Source organism: Sus scrofa, chromosome X (genome assembly GCF_000003025.6).
Source record: "Sus scrofa isolate TJ Tabasco breed Duroc chromosome X, Sscrofa11.1, whole genome shotgun sequence".
NCBI classification, from domain to species: Eukaryota; Metazoa; Chordata; class Mammalia; order Artiodactyla; family Suidae; genus Sus; species Sus scrofa.
The window spans coordinates 85,193,104-85,206,065 of record NC_010461.5 but is presented as its reverse complement, the minus strand read 5'-3'; positions in this window follow the sequence as shown (position 1 = coordinate 85,206,065).

The window sequence follows — 12,962 nt, the reverse complement described above, 5'->3', positions numbered from 1 at the left end:
GGGGAGGCAACATAGTTCAAACACAGTGGTGAAGTTTTAGAATAGGGGGCAAGAGATGTGGAATTTGGAATGATCTGAGCCCGGCATTAAAACTTGCCACTTGACCTCACTTATTGACCAAGACTTGCTCTTCATATAAATCAGACAGACCATTTCCTCTCCACTGACAGGAAGACAGTTCTAGAACTTATGATCTTTGCAGGCTAAAAACTATCATTCTTCTAGTTTTTCCTGCAAAATATAGCAGCTAGGCTTCTTGTGCCACTAGGTCACTTGTCTCTATAGAGATTCTTGAAGCAGAAACCTGGAGAGTAGGGTCTGGCAAGATAGCATTTATGTTCATCTGAGGCCAGAGCCTTACTCTTACTGGAACCAATGGTTGAGAAAAGGCTTCAAGTGCCACCACCACCCCGCCCTTGACCACCCTTCACCAGGAGATAAGAAGGCCTGTTTTCTCCCAGTCACCACCATCATCAAACCTCCTTTGAGCCTCACAGCTCCTGTCTCTTTTGAATTTTGAATCCCTTTATTGTATAATTATCATATTCCTGACACTACTCCCACCTCTTCTCAACACTTCTCTGGGTTCCAATATATTCTTTCCTCTTTCCATATCCTCACAAAGGAAGACGTGTGCCCCACTCTTGCCCCAGCGGAGAAGATTAACCTTCAACTGCTCTTTAGGACCTTCTTCTGATTTTACTTTTTTCTTTTTCCTGTATCCTCAACCTTTCTGATTCCATAACTTATTTACTGTTGGCTTAAAAGAAGGCTCAGGGATTACCTAATTAAAATAAAATAGATGCCTTCTCTAAACCACCTGCTTCTTTTAGGTGTTTACATTTCTTGCCTCTATTGCCTTCCCACCCACTTGCTTCACCCCACTGCAGGATGGCTTCTTCCTTCACTACTCCACTGGCACTGCTCTTTTTAAGGTAACCAATGTTCTTTTGCATGTTCAATATAGTTAGCATCTTTTTAAGACTTTACTTTAACCAAGGGTTCCTAAATACACTGACATTTGCAGTTACTGGTCAAATACAAAAAGGCTCAGTCTGTCTGTCTGTCTCTCTCTATTTTTTTTTTTTTTTTTTTTTTGCTTTTCATCCACTGCATATGGAGGTTTCCAGGCTAGCGGTTGAATTGGAGCTGTAGCTGTGGCCCATACCACAGCCACAGCAACGTGGGATCCGAGCCAAGCCTGCAACCTACACCACAGCTTATGGCAATGCCAGATCTTTGTCCTCATGGATGCTAGTCAGATTCGTTAACCACTGGGCCATGACAGGAACTCCCTTTCTTTCTTTTTTGGCCACCCTGTGGCATATGGATTTCCTGGGCCAGGGATTAGATCTAAGCCATAGTTTCTACCTACACCACAGTTGAAGCTATGGCATTGCCAGATCCTTTAACCCACTGTGATGGCTTGGGATTGAACCTGCGTCCTGGTGCTGCAGAGAGGCAGCCAATCCTCTTGTGCCACAGTGGAAACAGAAGCCCAGTCCTTATTTCTGAGGAATAAATGAGAACTCATGATGAAGAGGCTTGTTTCTGGAATGGCACCAGGGCACATGAGTGGTGGGGGTAGGGAGGATCTATGGGTTTTCTTTCCTTGCTGTGAGTAAAAACTGCATAGGCATTCATTCTTTCATTGATTTATTTGACATATATTTTTTATGTATCTATCACGTGGTGAGATAGTGGCCCACAGATCTCTGGGATGGGGTGATGCTTCTTTCTGCTCCTGTAAGGACCAAGAGATAAGCAAACCTTCAAATTGTCTTAGCATCTGAGTTACCAGTGCCAGATCCTCTATAGGCTCAGCAATCCATTGCCACACCTACCTGGTACTCATCAAAAGCAATGCTCAGTTACCTGAGGCTGAATTTTAAAAGCCTCACTCTAAGATATAAAATTATCCACATTGCATCATTTTTTAAATACCACTAGGATGAGGTGGGAGGAATGATCTGAGTAAAATTTATTTGAAAACTCGGTTCTGGAAGAGGGGATTTAAGTTAATGTTAATAACAGAGCCTCTTGAAAAGAGGTCAAGGGGGTAACATAGCTTTAAAAAATTCTGTTTCATAATCCTATCCATTTAGAAGGAGGAGGAGCACAGTTTGTCTGAAGGAGGCAAGGGGGAACCATGGCCTCCGGTCCATGCTTTGAACTTCTGAGCTTATTAGCAAAGGGAATCAATATTCAGAAAGATTTCACCACAAGTTGAAAGAACTTGGACTCTTCGTTCAATGTGATTATTTCCTACCCTCTAGCTGTCCATAAGAGAGGCTCTTAAACACGCTGTTCAGACCTGATCAAAACATTTGCCAAGCCTTATGATGTTTGGACATGCTAGGCAACACCGGAGTCATTAATCACAGGGTTACTGACAGATGCTAAGTACAAGCATCTGTATGTTAAGATTTTTTTTTTAACTGATCAACACATAACAGGGCCTGAGGACTGGGAAAAGAAGGATAAAGCACATTTGGGGATGTGTAGTGCATGTAGATTTGACCTAGACTCAGGAACCAGAAAATAAAATGCAAAACAGGAATCTTGACATTGCTAACTACACTTGAAGAGTACTAAACATCTTAATTCTCTTAATGATCCTGAATGTTTTAAGGATAATTAATGTTAACTAAAATAAAAGGGACTGCTCTTCAAAATACACATGATGAGCATATTCCAAGAATATGAAATTATACATTTCTGTTTCCCAGGTAAGATTAATTTGTAGAAAGAATCCACCAGTAGAAAAACGTTGATTTAATATTCTTATTTTAGAAGGTACCAATTCCTTAGAAATTTTCTCAGTAACCAAGAAGAAAGTTCCTATATTATTATACCAGTCTAATAGATCAGCATGTTAGTCACTTAAGCCTACAGGAAATGCATTTATTAGGGGGTAATCTATATTATTAAGTACTCGAGGGAATCACTATTAAGTTATAAATCAGTGTCACTGTTGATTCAGGAAGAAAAAAAAAAACAATGAGTCTTCACAGATTTTTTTTCTCGCTGATCTCCAGGCATCTAAAGAAAATGAGGAAAACCTCAACCTTGGGGCTTAAATATATGCATGCAATATGACTCTTTTAAAAGGAAGAATAAAAGTCCCTTCAGTGTTGCCACATTTAACTCCAACTACATGCATGAGATTATAAGAAATATATTGTATTACTGTATTTGAGAAAAAAAATGATTTGAAATGTGCTTAAGAGGTTCACAGTGAAGAAAGGATAAAATTCTTTATGGGTCCCAAGCTCAAAAACCACACAAGTACCAGAATGGACTAATGGTAGCAAAAATTGTCAAAAGTGCTGGATGGGACAATATAATTATTTAATATTTCCCTGGTATAAATGAGGTAAATGAAGAGAATCTCAGGTAACACTAGATGTGATGTGTACTTGTATGGTCTTTATTGAATTGTTTAATTATCCTCATGGCATTAAAGCAAATGGGTTCATGATAAATAGTAGTTAAGAAATATTGAGGGTTTCGTGTGTGTCAGGTACCTTCTACATGTGTTACCTCATTTAAGCATTACAACAATTTTATGTTTTATGTCATGAGTAAGTACTATTATAGTCCCCCTTTAACAGTATTATCCTCATTTTATGGAAAAAATAACTAAGATTCCAGACATAGAGAACAGACTTGTGGTTTCCAAAGGTGAGAGGGAGGGAGTAGGATGGACTGGGCATTTGGGGTTAATAGATGCAAACTATTACATTTAGAATGGGTAAGCAATGAGGTCCTACCATATAGCACAGGGAACTATGTCCAGTCACTTATGATAGAACATTATCAAAGATAACGTGAGAAAATGAATGTGTGTGTGTGTGTGTGTTTGTGTGTGTGTGTGTGTGTGTGTGTATGACTGGGTCATTTTGCTGTATGGCAGCAACTGGCACAACACTGTAAATCAACTATAACAAAAATTAAAAAAAAAAAGACTCACCCAGGGTTACATATAATTAGCAAGAGGTGGAGCTGGAATTCAAACCCAGGCACTCTAATTCTGGGTATATAACCATCCATAGGAGTAGGGCTACTGCTCTTCATATTCTACTGGAGGGAAACTTATAGATGATTTATACCAAGTTCATCCCACTGTCCTATATCTGTATTGTGGGGATAGTGAATCTCAAGTCCAGAGTGGGAAAATCAGTAGCCTAGGGGCTATGGCTGCTGTGGGAATAGGAGTTATTAAGCTCATCATGTTCAGATTTTTATTTATCTTTAATATTTATTTATTGTCAAAGTAAGTAAGTAAATGAATAAACCAGCCCCTGGCTATTTGGGTAGCACCCTATGGTACCAAGTTTAATGACCTGTGTGTCAGGATACTTCCAGGGCTCCATGGTTAGGGATAAGGATGTGCAAACAGCTTTTACCTTCAAGTCAGAGGGATACGGGGGGCGTGGGGACTCTAAGGATAGGAGACTGCTTGCCTGATGTGTCTCCATTCCTGGGCTGTGTAAATCTTTCTTGACTGGAAGGCCAGCCTGATTCTAAGTCCCAGTGAAGCTGGCAGCTCAAGTTCAAATGGATTCTGAGTCCCTGCTCATTGCTCAGTCTCCAAGTTTGGGGGTTAGATGCCAGCAGGAAGGGGAAGAGCCACGTGCTTGGGGAGTGGGCAGAAGAGTTAGCAGAGAGACTGATGAAGTCCAGTTCCTCTGAGCTTCTTCCTTACCCTTCCTCACCATCCCTCAGAGCCTCTGCCCTCCCACTCTGACTCGCTCTTCTTCCTTTGTCACCTGGGAACTTTCAGAGTCAGTTAGGAAGGAAAGGACAAATTAAGTTGCAATTGGAATAATTAGTCTTCATTGACACCCCTGCTCATCTTTGGGCATTTAGAGAAAAGAGAAAAAAAAATAGTGAGCCCTGAGCTTGAAATCTTTTTATGCAATCAGGCTGCTTAAAAAAAAAAAAAAGAAGCCATTATTTTTAGGTTTGTCCTGTTTGTCTCACCATGATAAAGTGAACCATCTAATTCAAACTGAGGCCAGAGAACGAGCCCAGTGCAGCTGTCAAAGAAGCTTGGAAAAAAGGAGAAAAAATAGTTTTCACGTGCAGTTCCTTCTGTCTGAAATGCTCTTCCCCCACCTCCTGAGATTGCAACTTAGTTGTCACTGTTTTCAGGGAGGCATTCCCAGTGGTTGGACATCCCCTCCTTCAAGGTCATGGTCCCTCTATTACCTGTTTTCAGAAAACCATATATTCTTTGGGATCGCCTGTTATGGTTGTGAGTTTACTCTTACTGGTGTGATTTTTATTGGACGAATGCCTGTCTCCCACATTAGACTCAAAGTTTCACAAGTCCAGGAACTTTGGGAACCTTACCCATGACCTTTAGGATCCTCCATGTTGGTGTAATTCTTCGTGCACATTAGATGCTGAGCAGTGGTTCACTGGATAAATGAATGACTCATCAAACGAGATCCAGTAAATGAAAGTAGAACATCTTTCACCATTTTCTTTGTCCAGAGAGGCCATATAGCATATGAATGCAGCTCTAGAGTCAGACTACTTGAGTTCAAACCCCAACTTTCCCATTTGCGAGCTGTTTAACCATGGTACAATCAGTTAATGTCTCTGCCTGACTTTTCCCTTTGTCACAGTTTTGTTGCAATGACTAAATGAATTAGTATGTGTAAAGTACACACTTGGAATATTGACTACATTCCATAAATGTGAGCTTTTATTAAAGCCCTTGCTTCACACAACACTTAGCACTTTGTGTACAGATGCGCATTACTCAAATTCAGCCTTCTGACACCAGGGGCAGAGATACTGTACTGCATCTTGATTCAACCTCCTTGGTCCAAATCCTTACACCCACCCCGCATTCTCTCTTTCATGCCACTACTTGATTCAGTGTCACTGAGGCAGATAGTGAAGGGATCCTTTGGATTTCACAGCTCCTGCCTTGGGAATGTCACTAATGTTTCTAGAGGAGGAATAAATATGAGGACAAAGCAGAAATCCAGCAGCTGCTTTCACAGTCTAGGTTGCAAAGTGGGAAAGTGAAATGGGACTTGTGCATTTTACTTTGAAGTGACAGGAAAATAAGTGGCCCATCAACCACCAATTATGTAGCAAATTACTGATGAGGGGCTTTGGCTTCCATAAGATTGCCTCGGAGCCAGCCAGGTGCTGCAGTTCAGTACACTGGCCATTACATTAGTCAATGAAGAGGAATTGAGTGGAGCAAGGGGTTCCCATTTATTTGGTGCAGAGATTTTATGCATGAGATTACTAGGCTTTGAAACAATTAAGTGATGCTAAGGACGTTGTGCCTTCTAATCCTGCCACCCATAGGCAACCATGGTGGCAGTCCCATTCACGAGCACTGCAAATCCTCATCTCCTTGCCCCTTTTACACTGTTGATGAAAGGGGCTCTCATTTGTTCTTCTTATGCTAATTTTGGATCCAGAGGTTTTAGGATAAAGATTTGTTTTTCTTCTTCCAGTGGGTATAGCAGCTTTGACTTTAGTGGAGCTCTGTGTTCTAAGCTCAGGTTCTGGAATGAGACAGCCCGGGTTTGATTTCTAGTGCCATCATTGTGAATTCTGTAACCTTGGCCGTGCCACCTAACCTCTCCCTTCCAGTTTTTTCATTGGCAAAATTATCCCAATTGTAAACGTTGTTGTGAAGATTAAATGAGTTATTATAAAGCAATAGTACACTGTATCATGTAAATGCTCAACAAATGATTTTTAGTAATTTTATTTGTGTCCTATTTTTTGATACCCTTTTGGAAAATTTATTGAGTCTGTGGCTATCTCTGGGCTAAAAGGAATATATATGTTATCCTATTTAGTCCTTTCAATCACAGATGTGAGATAGGTATTAGTCTTATCTCTGTTGCACAGGTGAGAAAACTGAGACTCTGAGAGACTAAGTCACTTGTCCAGGGTCATGCAACCACTAAGTAGTAGAACCCTCTCCCCACCCCCACATGGGGAAGAAGGGAGGAGGCTGTGGAAAAGAGAGAGGGCTATCAAGGCTCCAGGCCAGGTGCTTGCTCTGTCCAAAGGACAGACTGAAAAGGGAGGTCCAAGGACTCTGGACAGTCAGCCCCCACCCCCCACCCCAGCTGAGCAAAGAATGCAGCAGTCCACTGGGCTTTTCTAACATTTTTCTCATTGCCATCATGATAATTGTTCTCTACCTATGTAGCTTCCCCTTTCCTCTCTGACTCAAGCACAAATCAATGAAATCTTTTTTGGGGAGACAATATAATCAAGTGATCAAAAGCTTAGAGTCATCTGGACTCAGAGTGCAGTGGTCAAATCTGATCACTTTTAAAGTGATTGTGAACACTAATTCAACCATGTAGGCCAATAGTTTTCAGTGTGGTCTGGGTTTTAATTTCTTTTTTTTTTTTTTTTCTTTTTAGGGCTGCACATGCAGCATATGGAAGTTCCCAGGCTAGGGGTTGAATTGAAGCTGCGGCTGCTGGCCTATGTCACAGACACAGCAACATCAAAGCAGGATCTGAGTTGTGTCTGTGACCTACACCACAGCTCACTGCAACGCCGGATCCTTAACCTACTGAGTGAGACCAGGGATCGAATCTGCATCCTCATGGTTACTAGTCGGGTTCACTACTGTTGAGCCACAATGGGAACTCCTGGGTTTTAATTTCTAATGTGCTAAATATTGGGATAAATATATGTCATATACACAAAAGCTCATTTGGGGTCTTTCAGGCTTTTTATGAATGTAAAATGGTTTGGAGTTCAAAAAATTTGAGGACCATTGCTCTAGGCCTTAGTTTCTTCTGCAGACTAGGAATGATAACAGTATCAGCCTTATAAAATTGCAAGGTGATTAAATGAGATGATACACATAAGGTCCTGGCCCAATGTTTTTTCAGTATCATTATTGATCATCTACTTTGGATTTGCTGATGGTCTACAGCCAACCCCCTTGTTAACTTGTAATATGGACATGTATCTATGATTGTTTACTAGGAAAACGACATATACTCTTATTCTCTAGTGTGGTCCCGATAGTCTTGGGTACAGTAGCAAAACACATAAGAGCTCTCCAGTCTGTCTGGAGAGATAGGACTCATATGAAACAACATCCACCCTGGTAAGATGGAGCGTGTACTACTAAGCAAGTAAAGCATATGTGCAAAGGCACGGAGTGAGACACTTTTGGACTCAAGTTCCCTAGGAGTTCACAAAAGAGGAAAACTGGAGCCAGAAAAATGAAGGTTTTGGGGAATAGTATATGTCCCAGACATGTCCTACCATACTTAGTAAGTGTATATAGACTTCTCAGGGAACCTATAGGGTGTGTACTATGCCCTTAATATCGACATTGGACATTAGATGCTCTCTGGTCTCTGAGAATACTCCAGTATGCTTCAACAAAAAGCTTCAATTCCTAGCACTTAAATCACATTATCAAGCAATGAGATCCTGCTGTATAGCACTGGGAACTATATCTAGTCACTTATGATAGAGCACGATGGAGTATAATATGAGAAAAAGAATGCATATATGTATGTGTGACTGGGTCATTTTTCTATACAGTAGAAAATTGACAGAACACTGTAAATCAGCTATAATGGAAAAAATAAAAATCATTTTAAAAAAAAGAAGAAATTGCATTGTCAGAAAACACAGGGATTCAGTTTCCAATCCCAATTCTGTTATCTCAGTCACTGTGGAAGCTGGGCCATGTCCTGTCACCATCTGGAGTCTCGTGATGCTATTGTGAAAAATGGGGTTGGTACTAATTGGCCCCCAACCTAAGTGGAGCAAATGAGATCATGTAGACGCTGGCGCTTGGCAAACTATAAAGCCCCAAATGAATGTGCAGTGGTGTCACCACATGGTCTTTAGCCTCTTTTGCCTGTTACATCTCTACCCCCGTGATGTTCTGAGACTGGTGGCATCTGCTCCAGAGAGGAAGCAGGCCTGGAATAGCCTGGGTATTTACGGAGGAGATTGGCAGAGTCTGAGTTGTGAAACTCAGTGGTCTGCTCCAGATCATCCTGTTGAATTCCTCACTCTCAGGAGCACTAAATTTACTCTCCCCATTTCTTAAATATAGCTTCCTAATTTTGCTTATAATGTTTCTCTTCACCTTATGTTGAGGAGGGGGAATGAAGAATACTCCCATACAAAGGGCCGTTCTCTACCACAGAATAATCCCTTTGGGCTCATAGCTCACCTCTTGTTGTCAGGCAACCAGCGCTAGAGTAACTAGCTCCGAATTCATCATCTTTTCTAAACCCATCAAGCAGATTCGAAAGAATAGCTGGGCTGTTCCCAGGGATGACAAGGATAAAAGAATAATATTGTGAAATGTTGTGTGGATTGGGTGCTTCCAATAAGCTAGCCACTCATGGAAAAGTAACTGCAGCCTGCCTTCTAAAGGCTTGAATTCATCATGAGCTTATGTGTGACCCAGAACAAGGAAACTAGTCTGTCTGAGATGTGGTTACCCATGTGCACTTTGGAACCTCCTCTCTTCCTCACTGTGTGACCTCAGCTCACTTCACCTCTCTGGTTCCATATCTGTGTCTGTCAAAGAAGGATCATGAGCACTGATCATCACAGGGCTGCTGTGAGGACTGAAGGAGGTGATGCATGTACATTTATCTCCGTGCCTAGGATAGAGTTAGCACTTGGCAAGTGTTACCCATTATTCACATGATTATGCTAGGAGCTTGTCACAGTGTAAAGGCAGCCACACCCCTAACCTCTGAGGGCTTGTGCTCAAAATGAGTCAAGATATAGAAGCACAAATAACCTGAATGTGGATGAAATGCCAGGGAGGTTGCTTTCAGTGCAAAGTGCTATTGCTCATTCCTGGTGGTTTCACTGAATTCTCCTTCCTTTCTAACCCCCCGTCCCCACCATGCCCACATTACCCACCTTACCCACAGAACAAGGCATTCATTTCACTGCATAGAAACCACTTTTCCTTTAATTTTCCCCCTAAGTGGGGTGAGGGGGGAGGGAAGGGGAGAGGGAATAAACACCAGCTGGGATGAGAATATGAAGAAAAGACAGGTTTCTTTTTTTTTTCTCATTTAAAAAAAAAAGGGTAGGGGAGTGGGGACAGGGAGAAAAAAATGTGTTCTTGATGCAGAGGGGCTGTTGGGAAGAGCTGTGCGGGCGGTTTCACCAAGGCGCTGCTTCTTCTAATCATCTTGTCGCAGGCAACGCTCTGGCCCTAGCCAATCGTTTATTTACACCATAAGGTGCAGACTCCAGAGGCAGGTGTCAAAGCAATTAATAACACTCCTGAAAATGAATAGTCTCTCCCTTAACTCTGCCAGGCTGAGGGGAGCCTGTTCCTTGGGAGAGCTTCTTGCGTGACTGTGCTCCCATCCAGAGCAATAGGGCGGGTCCACCCTGAGAACATCTGATACTGACCTGAAGCCACCCTCCAAAGCCCACCTGCAAATAGGGGTAAAGCTTTGTCTTTTCAAAGGGCTCACCCCAGCCTTCCTGGAAGGAACTGGCACCCGCCCCCCCAAGCTTACTCCTTGATTACAAGTCTTTGAGCTTTTTCTTTCTTTTTAAGGTGGCACCTGCGGCATATGGAAGTTCCCAGGCTAAGGGTCCAATTGGAGCTGCAGCTGACAGCCTACACTCACAGCCACAGCAACACCTGATCTAAGAAGCATCTTCTACCTGCACCTCAGCTTGTGGCAACACCAGATCCTTAATTCACTGAGCAAGGCCAGGGATCGAACCTGCATCCTCATGGATACTAGTCAGTTTCTTAACCTACTGAGCCACAATGGGAACTCATCTTTGAGCTTTTTGTGCCCAGAGAAATGCAAAGGTGGATAGTGGACTTAACACAGTGGGGCTGCTGTTCTTTGGAGATCAATTAGAAATAAAGATGAATTCTAGTGTTGAGGATTGAAAATTTTGTATTTTAAATTTGAATTGGACCTGAGACATGGGAAGGCTGAGTGACTTGCTCAAGGAAATGGCTGAGCTAGAATTTGAACCCAAGTGGTCTGGCTCTAGTGCGCATGCTCTTAACTACTACATACTCTGCTTTGCTCTCTCCTGTTCACTTCAGAGAAAGGATTTTCTTTTCTTGCTTTCATTCTTTTTTTTTCTTTTTTCTTTTTTGACCCAGCAGCCAAAGGATTGTGATTACAGCACATAGATATCTTTTCTACAACCATGTGTGTGTTGGTATTTATTTCTCATTTCGGTCAAGAATCTCTTTATCACCTGTAATATGCACACCTGCATGCACTCTTAAATAACTAAAATATTTTTCTTCTTGATTTAGTATAAGCAGAAATTATTGTTCTCTTTGGAGCTGGGATGTGTGCTCAGGCTACATGATTCTCTTGGAATCATAAGACATCATGTAACCATCTGAATCTTGGAAGTTTCAACCAGCTGGAGAATCCATTTTTCCCTCATTACTTCCCCAAGTCCTTCCCAGGAGAAGGATGGGCCTTGGGGAGTAGGGGTTTGAGATAATTATCAGGTTGCACTTGCTGGTGAGTTGACTGCTAGAATCTGTTCCAGGAGAAAATTTGGAACCTCAAGGGCAAAAGAGATTGTACTTCAGATCCCAGGGCCGGGGTCAATCTCCTCATGGGATTTAGGAGGTCAGAGTTTCCTAGACAAAATCCACATTGGGTAGCCTCCAGAAAGTCCTTTCACCTGCAGGATGGAGGAATCACGATCCTCAGGGAAGGTAATAAGTACTTGTTTCATGTTTTGGCTTTCATCACTGATAGAAGCAGCAGCAGCAACAGCAGCAATACAACCCTGGACCAACTGAGCATTTAATTGAACTTCACCTGATGGGGTGACATTTTGTTTCTCAGGCAAATTTGGTTGTTGTTAACAGGGAAGTAGTTATCATGGTTAAATATACTCTCCTTGCAACAGAGTACTAGGGGAGCTTTTTAATATTTATGTGACAATAATTGATCTCTTACCACTGTCAAGTACTGCTAAAGACTTATCAGCTTGCTGCTTCAGCACCATATGTTGTAGCCAAGATGTGCTCCATGTGTCCTTCCTGTGCCTTGGGGAGAGAACATTTGCAGTGGATCAGAATAGAAAATGGTATGGGCTTCAGAAAAGCTCCTTGCTCTTAGATTTCTCCTCAATGACCGAGTATCTGAGTTATGACTCTAAGGTAATGGGATCACCTCCCTAAACTACTTAGGAAATGAAGCCTGGGTCCTTAATTGTTCCCTTCCCAGGTATGGACCAAGAAGGGGGTGACCCATTTAAAGGGAATTCCTTGTAAATTCACCTTGTATTGCAAAGAAATTATTTTAAATAGGCCATTCCCTGAAATCTGAAAGCCCACCCACAATTAAAATGCTAACATCTATACCATTTGGTTTTTCTTAATGAGCCATGTGCTGATTTTTGCTTGTCTTACTTCAGCAATAACAAAGTTGAGGAGACACATACCATAAATCTCCTAGGAATCTAAGGAGTGGGCCTTTTACAAATTTTTATTTGATCCAGATTTTCATTAGGAATTTGTTTACAGGCATGAGTGAGCTACTCAGAGAAAGGTAGTTGAACTGCTTGAAGCTATGAGGGTCCCTTTAGGTAAACTGCATCAGAGAATCACAGTGGGGATTGGAGAGCCTGAAATATTAATGTAAGCATCTGACAGCCCTATGCACAGGGAGACATGCCCAGCAGCCCTTCATTCCTTTTAGGCTAGGGTTGCCATGATCCTTGGATTCTTCTGACTTGGTTGTGGGAGTGGGGGGTGGGGAGGTCACAGTTCCAATGGACGAGGTTAAATAAGGCAAGTGCATTGCGTTACATGCTTATGATGATATTTATATATTGGAAGCATCCTGACATGGTGAATCTTAAAGAACTCACACTTATCTGTCTTTCCTCAGACACATTGTCTATGAAATCAATCTTATAATGAGATCTTTCTATTACAAAATCTAAACATGGCA